Source organism: Tenrec ecaudatus, chromosome 12, assembly GCF_050624435.1.
Source record: "Tenrec ecaudatus isolate mTenEca1 chromosome 12, mTenEca1.hap1, whole genome shotgun sequence".
In the NCBI taxonomy this organism is placed as follows: domain Eukaryota; kingdom Metazoa; phylum Chordata; class Mammalia; order Afrosoricida; family Tenrecidae; genus Tenrec; species Tenrec ecaudatus.
The window spans coordinates 2,320,148-2,339,680 of record NC_134541.1 but is presented as its reverse complement, the minus strand read 5'-3'; positions in this window follow the sequence as shown (position 1 = coordinate 2,339,680).

The window sequence follows — 19,533 nt, the reverse complement described above, 5'->3', positions numbered from 1 at the left end:
GTGGGCCACCCCATGCCCAGCGGGATTTGGACCAGTGTGACGCACAGGGATTCCACAGACAGCCTTTCTGAATGAGATCGCCAGACCATTCTTCCTAGTCTGCCGCGTCCCCGGAGCCCTCTGAAACCTCTCTAGCATCCCGGGAACAAGCCGACCTCCAAGAGGGGAGTCCAGGGCTGTGCGTGTGTGAGGTGACTGGCCAGCAATCAACCCGGCCTCCTGGGTGGAGGTGAGAATTCCACCCTAAACCACCCTGGGGGCCTGCCAAACTCCCCAGCTGTGGCCACCTTCCAGGGTCTTTTCAGCAGCCCCGAGGGTCCCTGCCCCGCCACCTGGCAGGCCCAGACCTCTCCCCAGGAGTCTTCCTCATTGTGTCTAGCTCCTCTGTGGCTGGAAGAGTCCTGCCACAACCAGACCGTAAGTCCTGGTTCTGAGCCTCCTTTACTGTCCACCCTTCTCATCCTGACCGCGGATCCCTTCCCAGCGTCTGATGTTCCCCCTGCCCCTGCCTGCTCCTCCTCTCCTCTCATTCCTCTCCCTTCGCCTCTCCCTCCCTCCCTCCCCTTCTCTTCTCCTGGGTCCTCCCCATCCCTCTCCCCTGCCTGCTCCTCCTCTCCTCTCATTCCTCTCTCTCGCCTCTCCCTCCCTCCCTCCCCTTCTCTTCTCCTGGGTCCTCCCCATCCCTCTCCCCTGCCTGCTCCTCCTCTCCTCTCATTCCTCTCTCTAGCCCCTCCCTCCCTCCCTCCCCTTCTCTTCTCCTGGGTCCTCCCCATCCCTCTCCCCTGCCTGCTCCTCCTCTCCTCTCATTCCTCTCTCTCGCCTCTCCCTCCCTCCCTCCCCTTCTCTTCTCCTGGATCCTCCCCATCCCTCTCCCCTGCCTGCTCCTCCTCTCCTCTCATTACTCTCTCTAGCCCCTCCCTCCCTCCCTCCCCTTCTCTTCTCCTGGGTCCTCCCCATCCCTCTCCCCTGCCTGCTCCTCCTCTCCTCTCATTCCTCTCTCTCGCCTCTGCCTCCCTCCCTCCCCTTCTCTTCTCCTGGGTCCTCCCCATCCCTCTCCCCTGCCTGCTCCTCCTCTCCTCTCATTCCTCTCTCTCGCCTCTGCCTCCCTCCCTCCCCTTCTCTTCTCCTGGGTCCTCCCCATCCCTCTCCCCTGCCTGCTCCTCCTCTCCTCTCATTCCTCTCTCTCGCCTCTGCCTCCCTCCCTCCCCTTCTCTTCTCCTGGGTCCTCCCCATCCCTCTCCCCTGCCTGCTCCTCCTCTCCTCTCATTCCTCTCTCTCGCCTCTCCCTCCCTCCCTCCCCTTCTCTTCTCCTGGGTCCTCCCCATCCCTCTCCCCTGCCTGCTCCTCCTCTCCTCTCATTCCTCTCTCTCGCCTCTCCCTCCCTCCCTCCCCTTCTCTTCTCCTGGGTCCTCCCCATCCCTCTCCCCTGCCTGCTCCTCCTCTCCTCTCATTCCTCTCTCTCGCCTCTCCCTCCCTCCCTCCCCTTCTCTTCTCCTGGGTCCTCCCCATCCCTCTCCCCTGCCTGCTCCTCCTCTCCTCTCATTCCTCTCTCTAGCCCCTCCCTCCCTCCCTCCCCTTCTCTTCTCCTGGGTCCTCCCCATCCCTCTCCCCTGCCTGCTCCTCCTCTCCTCTCATTCCTCTCTCTCGCCTCTCCCTCCCTCCCTCCCCTTCTCTTCTCCTGGGTCCTCCCCATCCCTCTCCCCTGCCTGCTCCTCCTCTCCTCTCATTCCTCTCTCTAGCCCCTCCCTCCCTCCCTCCCCTTCTCTTCTCCTGGGTCCTCCCCATCCCTCTCCCCTGCCTGCTCCTCCTCTCCTCTCATTCCTCTCTCTCGCCTCTGCCTCCCTCCCTCCCCTTCTCTTCTCCTGGGTCCTCCCCATCCCTCTCCCCTGCCTGCTCCTCCTCTCCTCTCATTCCTCTCTCTCGCCTCTCCCTCCCTCCCTCCCCTTCTCTTCTCCTGGGTCCTCCCCATCCCTCTCCCCTGCCTGCTCCTCCTCTCCTCTTATTCCTCTCTCTAGCCTCTGCCTCCCTCCCTCCCCTTCTCTTCTCCTGGGTCCTCCCCATCCCTCTCCCCTGCCTGCTCCTCCTCTCCTCTCATTCCTCTCTCTCGCCTCTGCCTCCCTCCCTCCCCTTCTCTTCTCCTGGGTCCTCCCCATCCCTCTCCCCTGCCTGCTCCTCCTCTCCTCTCATTCCTCTCTCTAGCCCCTCCCTCCCTCCCCTTCTCTTCTCCTGGGTCCTCCCCATCCCTCTCCCCTGCCTGCTCCTCCTCTCCTCTCATTCCTCTCTCTCGCCTCTGCCTCCCTCCCTCCCCTTCTCTTCTCCTGGGTCCTCCCCATCCCTCTCCCCTGCCTGCTGCTCCTCCTCTCCTCTTATTCCTCTCTCTCGCCTCTCCCTCCCTCCCTCCCCTTCTCTTCTCCTGGGTCCTCCCCATCCCTCTCCCCTGCCTGCTCCTCCTCTCCTCTCATTCCTCTCTCTCGCCTCTGCCTCCCTCCCTCCCCTTCTCTTCTCCTGGGTCCTCCCCATCCCTCTCCCCTGCCTGCTCCTCCTCTCCTCTTATTCCTCTCTCTAGCCTCTGCCTCCCTCCCTCCCCTTCTCTTCTCCTGGGTCCTCCCCATCCCTCTCCCCTGCCTGCTCCTCCTCTCCTCTCATTCCTCTCTCTCGCCTCTGCCTCCCTCCCTCCCCTTCTCTTCTCCTGGGTCCTCCCCATCCCTCTCCCCTGCCTGCTCCTCCTCTCCTCTCATTCCTCTCTCTAGCCCCTCCCTCCCTCCCTCCCCTTCTCTTCTCCTGGGTCCTCCCCATCCCTCTCCCCTGCCTGCTCCTCCTCTCCTCTCATTCCTCTCTCTAGCCCCTCCCTCCCTCCCTCCCCTTCTCTTCTCCTGGGTCCTCCCCATCCCTCTCCCCTGCCTGCTCCTCCTCTCCTCTCATTCCTCTCTCTCGCCTCTGCCTCCCTCCCTCCCCTTCTCTTCTCCTGGGTCCTCCCCATCCCTCTCCCCTGCCTGCTCCTCCTCTCCTCTTATTCCTCTCTCTCGCCTCTCCCTCCCTCCCTCCCCTTCTCTTCTCCTGGGTCCTCCCCATCCCTCTCCCCTGCCTGCTCCTCCTCTCCTCTCATTCCTCTCTCTCGCCTCTGCCTCCCTCCCTCCCCTTCTCTTCTCCTGGGTCCTCCCCATCCCTCTCCCCTGCCTGCTCCTCCTCTCCTCTTATTCCTCTCTCTCGCCTCTCCCTCCCTCCCTCCCCTTCTCTTCTCCTGGGTCCTCCCCATCCCTCTCCCCTTCTGCTCCTCCTCCTTCTGTATCTCCCTTTATTTGCCTCTGAAGCACAGTCACTCACCATTGCGCCACGTCTGCAGGCAGCCCTGGGGCACTGAGTGTGTATGGCTGCAGGCTGACTTCCCACCAGCCCTTCTGTGTAAACCCACTTGCCTGCCTGGAGCTTCCCGCCTAACCTGGTGCTGGCCCTGGTCAGGCACATCCCACACAGAGAGCCCAGTGCTTGGGGCAGACACAGAGGCAGGTCTCAGGTTGTGGGCATCTGGCTTACAGAGGGTTAGGAATCCGAATCCTCAGAAAACCCCACAGCCATCCAGCCTGCTCCTACTCACAGAAGGACACAGGAGGACAGAGTACCACTTCCCCCATGCAGTTCTGAGACGGTTTTTGTTTACCTGAACAGACAGTTTCTCAGCCTCATCTTTCTCCCAAGGAGGGCTGGGTGGGTTTGAACCACCAACCTTGTACTTAGGAGCCCAGCACTGAGCTGACTCAACCCCTCTCTTGCACGTATGTTGCTGTGGTTGAATGTCATCTAGTGACCGCACCCACAACTGTTCTGTCCAGCACCTTCCTCACAGGTAGTGTGTTGGAGCTTCCTGTTGCAGCCCCTGTCTTGCTTCCACTCTGCTACTCAAACCCACTGCCATCAAGTCAGCCCTACTCAGGAGCAGCCCTGTAGGACAAGGTAGGAGCAGCTGGTGGGTTGGAACTGCCGACCCTGTGGTTAGCAGCCTAAGGAGTAAACCCTCTTTGTGCCCAGAGTTCCTTAAGCAGGATTAAATTAGAACCTTTTGGTTCTTGGTCCAAATGGCCTACACATTCTCAAGACACGTGAGGAACAGGTCCATGCCTAACCTAAGGGCTGTCTGTACTTCATGTATTAAGACAAACTGTCTTTTCCTTCAAAGCTGACTTCAGGTGATAGTTTGAGGTTAAAGCTTACTGATGTCTCGGGGCACCGGTCCCAGATTGATCCAGCCCCATCCCTCCAGACTTCTGCATGCTCCCTCCCGGCCAGACACCATGTGGAGAGCAACACAGCCCTAGGCCTACGTTTGAGGTGCACACAAATCTAAACCGAGCTGCCATCCTGCCCTTCACCACTCACAGCATCCTTAGGTAGGGTTTCTGGGACTCCACATCTTTCTGGGAGCAGGCAACCTCATCCTCCTCCCAAGGAGTGGCTGGTGGCCTTGAACCACCCACCTTGAGGTTAACAGTCCAATGCCTTCCCTTAGAATATGGTCTTGGGAATGGCTAATACCACTGCATGGCTCTCTGGGGTTGGCTGGCAGGTGGCTTAAAGGTGCTTGGTCACTAATGGTAAGTCTGGAGGTTGGCACAGACCTCAGAAGCAAGGCCTGGCCACCTGAGCTCCCAGGGAAACCAGCCAATGAACACTCCGTGGCCCCCAGGCCTACCCTGAAACAGGGCACATGAGACACCAGGTGGCCACTTGCGTGTCCGAGTCCAGCTGACAGCAATGAGTGGGTGTGCCCTCAGCTGGCCCCTCCTTTCCCACCCTCGTGGGTGCCACCAGCCCACCATGTGCCCGGGCACATTTGCATGCGGCTGAGCTGTGTGCTTAGTGGCTATATTTGTTCCCAAACCTGTTTATACCAGTTGTACTTGCTGGCGTAATTATATCATGTAATTAAATATCACAGGAAACAATGAAGTCTGCGTGCAAACACCAAGAAGGCTGTTTTTATAAAAACAGTTGGGCTTTGGAAAGACTGAAAACAAGAAAAGGCAGAAGCGCACTAAACAATTCCTCGCAGCTCGTTTCCACGAGGCAGCAGCGAAGGGCTGACGGAGCGTCCAGACTCCAGCTCCGGAGCGCACCCACACAGATCTGGCATCCTTGGTAGAAGTCCAAGTGAAGAGAGGGGACATGGCATGGGGGAGGAGGGAGGGGGAAGGAGCCTGCAGAGACAAAGTTCTAGGGCAAAGGGTGTTTTCCCATCAAGGTGGCAACTGAGGAACAGCTTCTGCTCATATATTGTAGCTGAGATGCTTAAGACACGTATCCCTTCCTAGAACAGTGAACTTGACATGGGCCTTCTTATTCCCTGGCCCCCATGGGATTGGGGACAAGGGTGTCTGCTGAGCAAGGGCTATGGTGGGAGACCAGGAAGATTGAGGTCCGTCTGAGCTCCAGGTGTGCAGGACGGAGCCAGGATGAGGTCGCTTCTCAGGGTTCTTGGAGTGTTGGCTGAGATCCACCATAGACCAAGCCCTCCAATTCTGATCGTTGCTGCTATCATCGCCATGGTTGCTATCAGGAGATGGAAGAAGGATGTAGGAGAAGTGGCTTATCTTCATCTACATCATTACATATTTCTATTCTCATCCAGGGAGCCGGTGGTGAGCACAGGTTAGCAGTTGGAAACTACCCGCTGCATCATGGGAGAGAGGAGGCTGTCTGCCCCTGAAAAGATTTATAAGGCTGGAAACCCACAGTGGCAGTGCTACCCAGTGGGCTAGGGTCACTCTGAGTTGGAATCAGCTCAGTGGTATTGAGCATATTCATCTGTGATTCTATGTTTATACGCACCTACATCAACGAAATACTACAATGAATGCCGTGTGTCTTCCAGCCTATCCCCATGCAGTAGAACCGCCCCAGGGGATTCCTTGGTGGTCATCTTTACTGGAAGAAGCCCTGGTGGTGCTGTGGTGAAGACTGGGTTCCTAACTGCAATGTTGGTGGCTCGAATCTGCCAGAGGATCCTCCAGAGAAAACAGGGGCTATTTGCTCCCATAAATTAAGATTATACTCTCAGCGGACTTTACAGGGAAGCCTCTGCGAGTTGGCTCAACAGCCGTGGGTTTGCTGATCATTACAGGAGCAGTTTGTCAATGTGGTCACACCTGGAGCCATTGGGTGCGTTCCATCTGGTCCCCTTGCAGCTGACAGTCCAGGGCTCCCCCATGTTGCCACCAGGGCCTCCTTATCAATAAATACATAAACATCGCATATAAGTAACCAACAGGATTTCCTTCTAGAAATAATTGGGATGGTCACATTTTAGATTTCACCCACCTCCACTAAAGGAAACAAAGACTCTCACGACTAGATTAATACAGGACAGTGTGATCGATGAAGCCATTGACGTTGCCAAGTGTTTCCTTTGACTTGGATCTGCAGCCAAGGTCCACGGAAGCAGCGGTCAAGAGCTCCCAGGGCATGTTGCCCTGGGCAAATCAATGGCACAAGCTCTCTTGAAATCGTTGAAGTACCAAGGTGTCACTTTGGGGGCCAAGGTCCATCTGGCCTGAGCCATGGCGGTTTTTAATAGCCTCGTCTGCATGCACAGGCCAGAGCGCACATGCAGAAGATTGCAGACGACCCACTGCAGTTGGATTGTGGCACTGGCAAAGAACAGGGAACGTGCTGTGGGGTGCCAAAGGGACAGACACAGTCTGTCTTGGAAGAAATACAGCCAGAAGGTTTCTCAGAGGCAAGGCTGGCGAGGCAGCACCACGCGTGCTTTGGATATGTTATCAGGAGGGACCAGTTCCTGGGGGAGAACATCATCCTGCGAAAAGTTGAGGGTCATTGAGAAAGAGGGGGCGCTTGAATAAGGTGAGCCGACACAGTGGCTGTGCCAATGGGCTCAAACAGTGGGAGATCGGTACAGGACAGAACTGCCCCTCTTGCTGTCCAGTAGGTCCCTGTGAGTCTGCGCCGAGGGACCAGCACTGACCAGCAAGGACACACTGGACCATGGAAGTCGAAACGTGTTGTCACTCGGGTCAGCAGAGACTTATTCCAGACGAAGTGTGTTGAAACTTGTCTGCACTCCGCAGACGGCGACAGACACGTTTCTCCAGGGATTTCCATGCCGGCGTCTTCTTAGGGTGCCTTCCAAAGAAGAATGAGTGGGAGAAGCATTGGGCCCACATCAAGTAGCTCAAAGAGCTCGTCTCTCTCTCCGTCTTTGAAGCAAGATCGAAGCTGATGAAGGTGGTTTTATGGGACAGAAAGTAACCGGGGATTTCCCAATCAGAGGCTTCCAGGGGGGGCTTACTGACCTGGTCAATACCAGGCAGAGAGTTCAGTTCAGTAGGTGATGGTGACCGGATTTGGGGATTCCAAAGGGGTGATACTAAAGGATGTAGAACTTGCACGGAGGCTTGTTAGGAAGAAGTTTTAAGTCAATCGAACGCTGCATCGGTGAGAACCAGGCCAGGGAAGATGAGCCCAGGAACAATTTCCCACCCCCACACAGCGCCCACTCAACCTTCTGGGGCAGCAAGTGCTGTGTGAAGAGAATTTCATTGGGAGCCCAGACCCCTTCCACTCTTCAGCCCTGGTCTCGCCCCTTCGGGCTGCTTGTGTCCCCCATCTCAAAGCGCAGTGAAGAGCGGCAGCAGTGGAGTCCACGGGGGACGTTGTCCAAGCTGCCAGTTTGACATGGCATCAGTTGATGCGCACAGACGTCATGTGGGAGGGTTTGGTGAGATGGACATGTTGGCTTTGGAAACATGGAGAAGGTATAACCATGAAACTGCAACACTCCCCCCCCCCCCAGCGTGGACGGATTTGGGGACATGGTATGGAGTGAAGGGAGTCCATCGCCAAAGGGCCGCTGTTGGGGAACCATCAAGGTGAAGCCCTTCTGTCCCAGAAGGACAGGCTTTGATGGAGCTGGCAGCTCAGTGGTTAGACAGTGGACTGCCATCTGGAAAGTCAGCAGTTTGAATCCAACAGCTGCTCCATAGGAAAAAGACGAGGCTTTTGATTCTGGGAAAGAGTGGCTGCCTGGGAAACACCCAGGGGCAGTGTGGCCCTGTGCTGTAGAGTCACCATGGGTCAGCAGCCACTTGATGGCAGTGATTTGGGTGTTTTTGGAAGGGTGGTGGGGGAAGAAATGACGGGGGGCAATAGGCTGCAGGGTAGACTGGCATTAACTTGGGTGAAGAAAAAGATAATGCCCACAAGAAGGCGGTGGGGTGAGGTGGGGTGGCAGACCGGGCAAGGTATTGGGAAGTTTCAATGAGTTGTTCAATTAAAAAATGATACCCTGAAATGTGCACCCGCAGGGAAGTCACTGTACAAAGCTTAGCAGCAGTCAATGCACAGAGCAGGATGGAGGCTATGAAACCCCACCCACGTCTCTGGGTCAATTCGGCTCATCTTTCGGCAGTGGGGTAGCTGGTGGTTTCGAACTGCTGACCCTGTGGTTAGCAGCCCAACGTGTAACCCCCCCCCCCCCGGGCTCCTGATGGAGGCTGTAGAGCTAAAGGGGAGCCTCAGTGTTTGGTGTTTTAACTCTTCTCTTCCTTAGGGGACAATCCAAAGGCCCCGTGGATGACATCCCTGTGGGTGAATGTTTGAGGGAGTGGTCTCCTGCAGGGGGACAAAGGGTGTGGGGCACTGGCCCTCAGGCCTCCTCGGGCCACAGCTAGGGGCCAGTCCCCTTTGTGAGCTGGCAATGGAGTGCAGGGACACCTGGCCCTCACACCCTGAGCCGGGTGGGGTGGGGTGGGGGGCGCTCTGTTGGCATGGGCAGAGCCACCAGGTGACTTGTTAGAAGCTACCTCTTTCAGAAGGTAAGGTACAGCCACTGAGATTGTTTAACTGACGTTGCCTCCTTCCATGCGCCTCCTATTGTACAAAGGAAAGGCATAGCGTGGAACGGAGCCGTTCCCCACCAAGGCACTGAGATTTAATTCAGGGGCATGGAGGGGTCTTGAGGGGCCTGTTCCCCCTCATCTGGGTGACGTTGCCTCGCCTTTGTGGGAACGGTTGAGGTCAGGATGAGCCAGGCCCTCTATGGGAGGGTTGGTCTTCTCTGAATTCCAGGTGCCCTAGGCTGGACCAGCAGGATGGCCACACTGTGGCTCTCCCCTGGGGGTGAGCAGGCGGGGACTCCACTTGGGCCTGACAACTCTGTCCCCACATGCCTTCTTCTCCGGAACCGCTTACTACCCTCCCGGTGTCCGTCAGCACGCAGCTCTGCTCAGTGCTGTTGAGAACCGGGCAGGTGTCAGGGTTACAGAATTCAGGGTGAGAAAGACCTGTACCTGTGTTGTCACCAGCTCACGGGGGGTCCGTAGGGGCTTTTCTGCACACTGGCACCACTGGGGAGTTTTGGGTGGTACTCAGTGCCAGGTGCTGGCCCCAGAGATGGCTCACCTGTGTGGGTGTGGTCTGGGCGTGGGGTCAAGCACTGATGCTCAGGGACCACTGGGCTGATGCAAGAGGGGGCTACCTGAGGGTAGCGTGGTGGCTTTTGGCGTCCAAGCACTTTCCTCACTGCACCACGAATGCTCTTCTCAGCCCATTGTCCCCAAACTCCACCTGCTGCTGTCCAGTCCATTCTGACTCCGAGTGCCCCTCCACGGCTGAGTGGAAGCCTCCCTAGACCAGCTTCAGGAGGGTTTCTGAGCCGTGAGTCTCCACGGGAGCAGCCAGCCTCCTCTCCCTCCTGCGCCGAGGATGCTGGGTTCAAACCATTGAGCTTGCTGCTCCTAACTCCACATGTAATTCACTGCAGCACCAGGGCTCCTGTGCAGCCCGTGGCCTGCCCTGAAAGAGGAAACAAAATGAAGCTAAAGGAAGGTCGCAGGTCCACGGCTTCTGACTCAGGATGACCCAGCATACAGAGGAGACCCCTGCTCAGACCCCGGCTTCTCAGAAGCAGGTCTCCAGACTGCTTTTCCCAGGATGCTCTTGGCGGGGGCGGTGTATGGACCACTTATCTTTTAGTCAGTGGAGCAGCATTTACCCATCTGCACCATCTGGGGTCCCCCACACCTCTCCTGTCCTTTATTGTTACAGGTATCTGCTTTGCCTCCCTGCGCACTGCACACACGTGGCCCTGGGAGATCTCTGCTCCACCCACTAGAGGTCCTTCCCTCGCTTGAGCTCTCCCCCTTTCCCCTCCCGCCTTCCAAAGAGTGTGTGTCTCCCTCCCCACTGAATACCACTGCTCAATCCCCTAACTGCTGGGCCTCCCCCAGAGAGCGTTACAGAGTCCCAGTCAGCAGGCGACCCCACAAGCCTGCCAGATGGGACCTCTAGGGACAAAACGTTGGCGTCAGCCTTTCACGGGGTGGCTGCACTGGCAGTTCCTTGTAGATACTTCGTGCCACGCTGTCCAAAGTTCCACCTCACTCTTGAGAACTGCACACCTTCCTGTTAGGGCTCCCCAACTCACCTGGTCCCCAATCCCACAGTCCGTGAGACTGCAAACACACCAGGGTCTTGCATAGTGGAGGTTCTGCCCCCAGGTCTGGGGAGATGGCAGGAATTTAGATGAGGGCTTCCAAACAGTAGGTATATGATTATTTCTTTTCATTTTTAAGACATATTTACTTACATATAATTTCCATACATACAATTCAAAGATTGAAAGTTTGCATACAGTAAAAAGAGCTATGTAATCATCACCATCATTGATTTGAGAGTAGGACCTTCATTCTAATTTTTAAAATCATTTTATTGGGAGCTCATACAACTCCTATCACAATCCATCCGCGTGTCAAGCATATTTGTACATTTGTCGCCATCATCATTTTCAAAACATTTTCTTTCTACTTGAGCCCTTGGTATCAGCTCTTCATTTTCCCCCACCCTCCCTCCCTCATGAGCCTTTGATAATTTCTAAATTATTATTATTTTTCATGTCTTACACTGACCTATATTTTCCTTCACTCACTTTTCTGTTGTCCATCCCCCTGGGAGGGGGTTATATGTTGATCTTTGTGATTGGTTCCCCTTTTCTAACCCTTCCTTCCCCTTACCTTCCTGATATGGCCACTCTCAATGTTGTCCCTGAGAGGTTCATCTGTCCTGGATTCCCTGTGTTTCCAGCTGTGTACCTCCTCTGGACTAGCCAGCTTTGTAAGGTAGAACTTGAGTCATGATAGTGGTGGAGGAGGAAGCATTAAGAACTAGAGGAAAGTTGTATGCTTTGTTGGTGCTATACTAAACCCTGACTGGCTTGTCTCTTCCCCACAACCCTTCTGTAAGGGGAAGTCAATTTGTCTATAGATGGGCTTTGTGTCTCCACAGTACCCCTCATTCACAATAATGTGATTTTTTTTGTTCTGGGTCTTTAATGCCGGATACCTGATCCTATGGATACCCCGTGGTTGCAGAAACTGATGTGTTCTTCTATGTGGGCTTTGTTGATTCTGAGCTAGATTTCTGCTTGTTTACTTTCAAGCCTTTAAGACCCGAGACGCTATATCTTTTGATAGCCAGGCACCATCAGCTTTCTTCACCACATTTGCTAAAGCACCCATTTTGTCTAAAGTGATCATGTCAGCGAAGGTGAGCATCACGGAATACCAGGTTATTACAACCAAGTGTTTTGCACTGAGGAAGTACTTGAGTAGAGGAGGCCCAATGTCATTCTGCTACTTTACTATCACACCTATAAATATATGTACACATATCTACTTCCCTGTTGTCACATATAAATATATTTATATATGCACATGCCTGTATTTAGACCTTTATAAATGTTCTTTGTTTCCTAGTTCTTTCCTCTATTTTCTTTTACTTTCCTCTTGTCCCACTATCATGTTCAGCCTTCATTTGGGTTCAGTAATTCCCCTCAGTTACCTTGCCCTTGATCAAGTCCTACCAGGCCTCCTACACCCTCCTCACCATCAGTTTTAGATCACAGGTTGTTCCCTTGTCCCTGAGTTTGTTAACACCCACTCCCCACCCCAACCTCCCCCTCTCCCATGTCATCCCCCTGAAATGTCAGCCCCATTGTTTCCTCCTCTGGATTGTTTTTCTCACCTATCTAGATAGACATGCAGGGACAATTATAAGCACAAAAACAAGACAAAGCAAAACAAAGCAACAAAAGAAAAGAAAACAACAACAACCAAAAAGCCAATGAAAAAAAAAAGAAAAGCCTATAAATAGTTCAAGGTCTGTTTTTTGGCCTTTAGGAGTCTTTTCCAGTTGAGTCTGATGGGTGCCATGTCCTGGCCCCACAGTCTATTTTTGGTATTCCCTGGGGATTTCATTGCCTTGCTCCCCTTGCTGTTCTGTTGCACACCCTTAGTGTTTCTCCTCGGTGTGGTGGGGTCAGATTGGGCACAATTCCCACACTGTGTCTCCAGTGTTGTCCCTCCGTAGTACTATGGGTCAGTGAGGGACATCATGTCTCATAGTGGGGCTGACCCTATGGTCCTCTCTGTGCACTGGCTGCTCTGAGCAGGAATATCATCTTCAGGACTTGGTGGGCCAGGATGTGCTCCACTCTCTCTTCCTTCCCTTTCATTTGCTCCCATGTGCTCTGATCAGATGTGCCCCTCTCCCTGAGCTGTAGCTTCAATGCTGTCTTCTGAAGTGAATTCTTCTGGGAGGAAAGGGGGCGTTGATGTATTTAGGATTGGGTCCGGCGCCTCAGACCTTCATTCTTGTACACATCATGATTGGCTCCTATTTTCTACCCAACCTCCCCTGCCACACCCCTAAGAAATATTAATCTAGTTACTGTCTTATAGATTCACGTATACTGAACTTCAATTAAAAAAATCATACAAACAAAACTAAACTAAAACCGACAACAAAATAAAGCAGAAAACAAAAAGTCCAAAGACAGCGGAACATTGACACACGGTAGCACAGATTGAAAATTGGGTCAAAAGGGACAACGGATAATATGATGTTTAATGCTAACCTGGCTGCATCTTCAGTGGGACCACCATGCCGTGCTGGGCTGCCAAACACAAGCTCAGCCCCCTCAAACCGCCAACTGCGCCACGGGAGAAAGACAAGGCTACCCACTCCCGCCAAGCTCCGGACAAGATTATGCTCAAGGGCAGTACGAGAAAGGTGAATTAATGCACTCTCTGTTACATTAATTTGGGGACCTCAGCCCAACTGACCTGCCTGCTGTAGGTTCTCCACCTACTGCCACCCTTTGAATTCTCCCTACTCTTCTTACCTGGCTCACAGTTCATGCCACCCTTAAGAGCACCCTCTGAATAGCTCTCAGCTGCCTCCCAATGAACGCCAATCCTCAGACTTCTTCTCTCAATGAGCTCCAACCGTCCTTGCTGCACGCAGGCAGGTCAATGCATGTAAAACACAAATGGAGGGGCAGGACCCTGCAGGCATGGCGGTGGTGCACTGACTGAGGGGATTGGGGAGCCCTGCAGTCCCTCTGGGGACCAGGGAGCCTCCTCTGAAGAAGAAACAGGACCATCAAGGAGGAAGAGCGAGTTCTTTCCAAAGCCCTGCCTGAAGCGGCAGGCACATGCCATGCCCAGCCTGGAGACTGAAGCAAGGCGACCAGGAGACAGGCCAGAGGAGCAGCTTGGAAACAGAGACTGTGTGGCTTCCTGGGGGTGGAGGCAGAGGCTGGGAGACACGGGAAATTGAGGCCACGAACCAACGGCTGTAGCCTTGGTTCGGACCCTCGGCTCTTGGTCGCCGGTTAACTTCCCTAATAAACTCCCGTTATTGTGAGTATGGTCTGTGAGTTCTGAGTGGCCATTCAGTGGGTGCCTGGCCCCCGCCCAGAAGGAAAGAGCTGTAGTTGGAACGGCGGGTCCGGATAAGGTGAAGGAGATGGAGGCGGGGGGGGGGGGGAGGGGCTGCACCTCTGCCAGGCAGAGCTACTGGGCAGCTGGATTCGCCGCCTTCCTGGTATGGCCAAAGGAGGTCGGATGTGGCCTTCACGCTTCCCCCCCACCCCTGCCCCCTCACAGGCATGCACACACACCCACAGGCACGCACGCACATGCTCTCAACTGGTGGTCTGGACTGGTTTTCCTTGCATGATGACAGATGGGTCTTTCGCCTGCCCATCAATTGTGCAGCTGCTCCCTGGCATTTGCATGAACCACGTTCCTAGCTCCTTTCGGATTCCCAGCCTCCACCAACCGCCCCATCTTCCTGCAGGGATGTGACAACCATCTTCCCTCCGGTGAGGCGGTGGAATGTCCAATGACAACCACGACTTGTCCATGCTCCCTTCTCCACACGTAGCTCAGTGCTTCTCAGGCAGCTCTTATTTGGGCCCCTCTCTTAAGATGCCTATCACACCTGTTTGTGACTTAGGATATTAGGCATTTAAGATATTGTTTGAAAAAGCAGATATGGACCTGCCATGCATACCTATATTTATTTAAACTATTGCTGTCAGTATACACACACGCATACATTTATATTTAAAATTTTTTAATGAGCTCACTTTTTAAACATAAACTCCTGAAACAGAACACACGGTGCATTAGTCATCTCTTTTTTAATGCACATAGAAATAAATATACTTATGCTTAGAAATTGCTCATCTACTTCTGGAAGCCTTCCCAGATCCCAGGAGCTACAGCCCCCACTGGAAGCCACCACATTGCCTTGTCATCTTGGGCATTCCAGTTAGGACCCTGCAGCACTCCCCGTTGTCTTGTAAGGGGTCTGCGGGGGTCTTTTCAAACTTTAGGGAGAGATGGTGCCTACAGATCTAGGCACTCTGAGATGGAGAGGACATACCAGGAGGAATTAGACTCCAGGTGACTGGCATCCTTGGCCCTCATCTTGTCTGGCCCTGGGGATTGCCGGGCATACATATGCTAGGTTTCAAGAGCTCATTGAAACCCAGACTTGATGGGGACAGATCCCCAAGGAGATCTTCCTCTAGCCATGTCCCAATGTCCTGCTGAAATGCCTTCATCTGTCACGTTACCAAGTTGCCTAGAAATCCCCAAGCTCCGTGGCTGTCAAGAAGAGTCCTATCTTAATACTGTTAGGGTGGTGGTTACAGATTGAACGGTGTCTCCAAACATCTCTGTTGTGAATTACAACCCTATACCTGTGGCCATGATCCTATATGGGAGGGGCTTTGTTTGCTATGCTAATGAGTCAACATTAGGGTAGGCTGTGTCTTCAATCAATCTCTTTTGATTTGGGAATGAGATAAAACTAAGAAGTGAGCGAGAGAGCAGATGTGGAGGAAGATAGACATCAAGGCACATAGAGATCATCAAGGAACAAGAACTCTTCCCAAGAGCTGAGGGAGAGAGCCAGCACCCAGAATCCCAGCCTCCAGCCTCCCAAACTGTGAGAAAATAAATGTCTTTTCTTAGAAACCACCTGCTGTGGGTCTTCTGCAATAGCAGGGTCATGGATCAAATTGTGTTCCCCCAAAATACATGTGAACTATGACCCTCAGGCTTGGTAGTTCTGTAGCAATATAACCATCCTTCATGATGTGATTGGCCGACCAACTGTTAGGGTGCGAGGCTGGGCTGCTACACTCTTAGTCAGGGCTCACACCTGGTCTGGCGTAAGCAGGCTGTTCTTGGGGTATGATGGAGAAAGGAGCGGAGCAAGAGGAACTCGACCACCACCCGGAGAGAAGAGCCCAAAGTGGAGCGAGTCTTTTGGACCCAGGACTCCAGTGCTGAGACCGTCCTAGACCCAAGGGAAGACTGATGCTGAGACATTGGAGGATCTCTGAAGAATGCTGGTCCCACGAAATGCTGAAAGAAGACAGGGACTTTCTCCCAGAGTTGACACGGAGAGTTCGCCTTCTCCGAGACCAGGTGCCTTGAATTCTGACTTCTAGCTTCAACGTGCGAGAGGAGGTGCTTCTGCTGGTGACAGCCACCCATGGCGGGAATTCTGTGGTGGTAACACCCGGTCCCTATGCAGGGCAGCACTAGATGATAAAGGCAGGGCTCCCTGCAACCCAGGTTGTGGAGGAAAGAGTGGAGGCCCAGGCAGCGGTGGAACGGCTTGCTCGTGCAGCCAGACAGTGTGGCGTGCTTGACACTTTGGGCCCTTCCATGTCACAGCCTTAGTTCTATTTCCTGTGCTTCCCTGCTTCCAGGGAAGGTCCTCGGATGGGTCAAGATGCTGAGGGCCCGGCGGACCTTGAAGGTGGGCTGGTCGCCAGGGAGGGAGGTGAGTCTGGTAGATGATCAGCATGCCCATCGTCCAACTGGAGCAGGAACGAAACCACACAGAGGATTCCGAGAGTGGCCGCAGCTGCCATGGACCCCTGTAAGACAGAGAAAAACAGCCCTGCAGGGGTTCCCAGGCTGCCTGCAACTTCATGGAAGGAGATGACCACAGCTTTCTGTCTCTGAACAACTGGTGAGATTGGACCCTGGGCTTCTCTGTTAGCAGCCAAGCACTACTTAATGGCTGCCCTATCAGGGGCACCCCAAAGGTTGGGCTTACCTCCTGGTGATGTTGCTCCACAGCCACTGTGCGCTGCCCCTGAAGAAGGCAGGGACCACGGCAGCACATGCAAAGGCCTTCTTGGCTCTCTGGCAGCTGACAGCCAAGCAGATTGGTCCCCAACGTCCAAGATGGTTCCGCGTAGATCAATGCCTGCCGGCTGCACAGAGCAGCCAGGGCTGCAGGCAAAGTTGGAGCTTTGCCACACCAGATAAATCACAGATGCCAATGCCACGCTGGAGCCCTGCAGAGTGTCCTCCTTATTTGGTCCAATCAGCCATCATGCGGGGGCATGGCACATTGCCTGAGATGTCCTCTGCATCCAGGAGTCAGCCCTGGGTTCAGATGGTTTGCGATAGGTCCTCGAACGCACTCACCATCTATGAACAGAGTGCCCATTGTCTGCCAGGCCCTGAGAGAGCCACTGGGAGTGGTGGCCATAGCTCCTGGAATGCCCCGATTCCATCCACAGTGAATTATCCTCCAAATTCCCAGAACCATCCTCCCGATGCTGCAGTTTCGGGAGTCTCCAGAAGGCCTTTCTGCGGGGAATTTCCTCCTCTGTAGCAGAACCAACACCCCCCACTACCTGTCCAGGGGAGCCTCCTGCCCGTAACACCGGCTTGGCCACGTGTTCAAAACCCTTACCAAGTGCACCCCTGGTGCTGTGGAAAGCTGCCCCGTGCTGCCAAGCAGGCAGCTGGAACGAAGGGCCAGTCCACGGCTGGGCTCCCTTCTAAGTCGTGCAGTCTTTTGTTTCTGATATTAAGCCCTTCAAAAGTACACCACCTCCCCGGAGTGAAAATATATTTACATGCTCCCCATCGCTCTGCCGGAGCAGCAGTAGCTGGAGCTTAAGCCTCCAGCAACGGCACGAGGGCATAACACACAGCAACCCAGGCCAATTAGATTGGAAACGACCAGTGAGCATTCTCGGCCCCTGCAGCTCCCAGAGTGTGGAGAGGGAATGAACAAACAGACCAAGAAAGGAAAAAATATATATATTTTCTTTAAAAAGGGGGGACTGTGGTAGCGGCTTAATGATGAGAGCGTGAGAGACAGCGCCCCAGTTCTCACTCTTCCTCTGCTTGGTCTTCCAGGAGAGCTGGCAAGAGGCTCTGGCCCGCCAGCCCCTTCCCCTCCTCCCTCTGCCTGCTGCTCCTCCGCCTCTGCTGCCCCAGGATTCCAGCTGCCCCGAAGTGTGCTGGGGAGGACACAACCCCAAGGACTGCCAGCAGCCTCCTTTCCTCCCTGCTCCGTAATTAACTTTTTACTGAATCCCTCCCCCTCCGCCCCAAAGAGCAGCCGGGCCTGTGCCCCAGATAAGAATTGAGGCCATGAACGAATGGGGAGTCTCAGATCAATCACGCCGAGATGTGTGATCAAGGCAACCCAGCCTCCCTCCCATGGAGCAATCCTTCAGGACCTGACCCTAGAGGCTGTGCTGGGGTCTCCAGAGGAAAACGCAGGGCCCGGCGGGCACCGGGTGGGCTCTTCCCATAGATTTGTCCTGAGAAGTTCATCACAGCCAGGCGGAGTCCGGAGAGGGCCTGGGCTATCATTCTGATAAGGTTGACAAGAAATCCAATCCAATCCGGGGTAACCCTGCAGACTCTGGTGCCAGCTCCCTCCTTGTGGAAGTGATAACTATCTTTCTCAGTTCTTTTTATGAGACGGCTTTCCGGCCTTTACTTACAAAGGGGGTAGGGGGGATTGCGGCATTGCAAAAGTTCCTCAGGTGCTCCTCAGAGAGTATCCCGGGCAGGCATCTCTCTGGTGTCCTGCGCTCAGTGCCCTGGGAAGGGAGGGAGGGAGGGAGGGAGGAAGCAGGGTTCCCTCTGGTGTGTGCGATGGACATGTGGCGAAAGGACACGGCTCCTGCTGTGCTCATGTTCCCGTGTGAGCTGGTGGGCCTGTCCAGAGGGCCAGAGGGTCACCACAGGGAGAGTGTGCGGTCAGGAAAAGACAAGCTAAAGCAACGCTCTCTCCTTGGCCCGGGGACTTCAGGGCAGCTGAGAAGTTTGAGACAGTTCTGTTCCTCCTCCAGTGTTCCGTGCTCACAGAGGGGGCGCTGGTCCTGAGGAGGGGTGGACAGGCAGGCTCGGCTGGTCTGAGCAGCACTGAATTCAACACAAGGAGCTCAGATGCCCACCGGCCCAGTGACACAGGCGCTGGAGGAGAGCCTGGGGACCCGGCGCCAGCTTACCTGCCACCCCCCCTCGGAGGGTTTCTGCCAGGGTTTCCTCAAGCAGCTAGCTGCCTGTCCTCAGGTCTCTGCCTGCCTGGAAAGCACTGGGAATCTGTCGGGACAATGCAGATACCCAGACTGCGGTCGCCCTCTGAGTTCTCAGCCAGTGGCTTCTTCCTGGTGGTGGTCTCCTGGGTGCCCAGAAGGAAAGCTCCATAGACCCCCTAGGCCTGTCTTTCCAGGTGCCCCTGGGTGGGATCAAACCGTCCACCTTGGATGAGTGATCGGGCACTTAATCACGTGCATTCTGCTGGTGGACTGCCGGACAGTTCTCAGAGCTCACTGCCATCAAGGTGGTGCAGACTCACAGCGACCCCGGAGGACGGGGTAGAACTGTCCCTGTGGGTTTCTGAGATGGGACCTCTTTATGGGGTTAAACGCCCCATTTTCCTCCCTCGAAGCGCCTGGGGGTTTCAAACTGCTGACCTTAGAGTTATCGGCCCACTGCGTAACCACTAGCTCACCGGGCCTCTTCCAGAGCTTGTGTATTGTTCTGTCCACGTTCTGTTCTGTCTGGAGCCCACTGCAGCAGTGCCTACATTTTTGGGTGGCATACTGGCTACCTGGATGGCCCTGGTAGCCCTGGCCAGCCAGGCTGAGAAGACAGAGGCAGGGAGGCCATCCCTGGCCACCTTGCTCCTTGGGATGGCTTCCACCTCAGCTGGGATCCAAGGTTGGGGAGCCGTGGCTTCTGGGAACAGCAGTGGGACAGAGCAGAAACCAGTCACGGGCAATGAGCCCCACTCAGGAGGCTCCAGGACTCTGCCACACCTGATCTGTCGCCAGAACGCCGACTGGTTGGGAGATGGTGTGCGGGTGTGGCTGCTACAACTCAGGGAAGGGAAGGCCTTGCA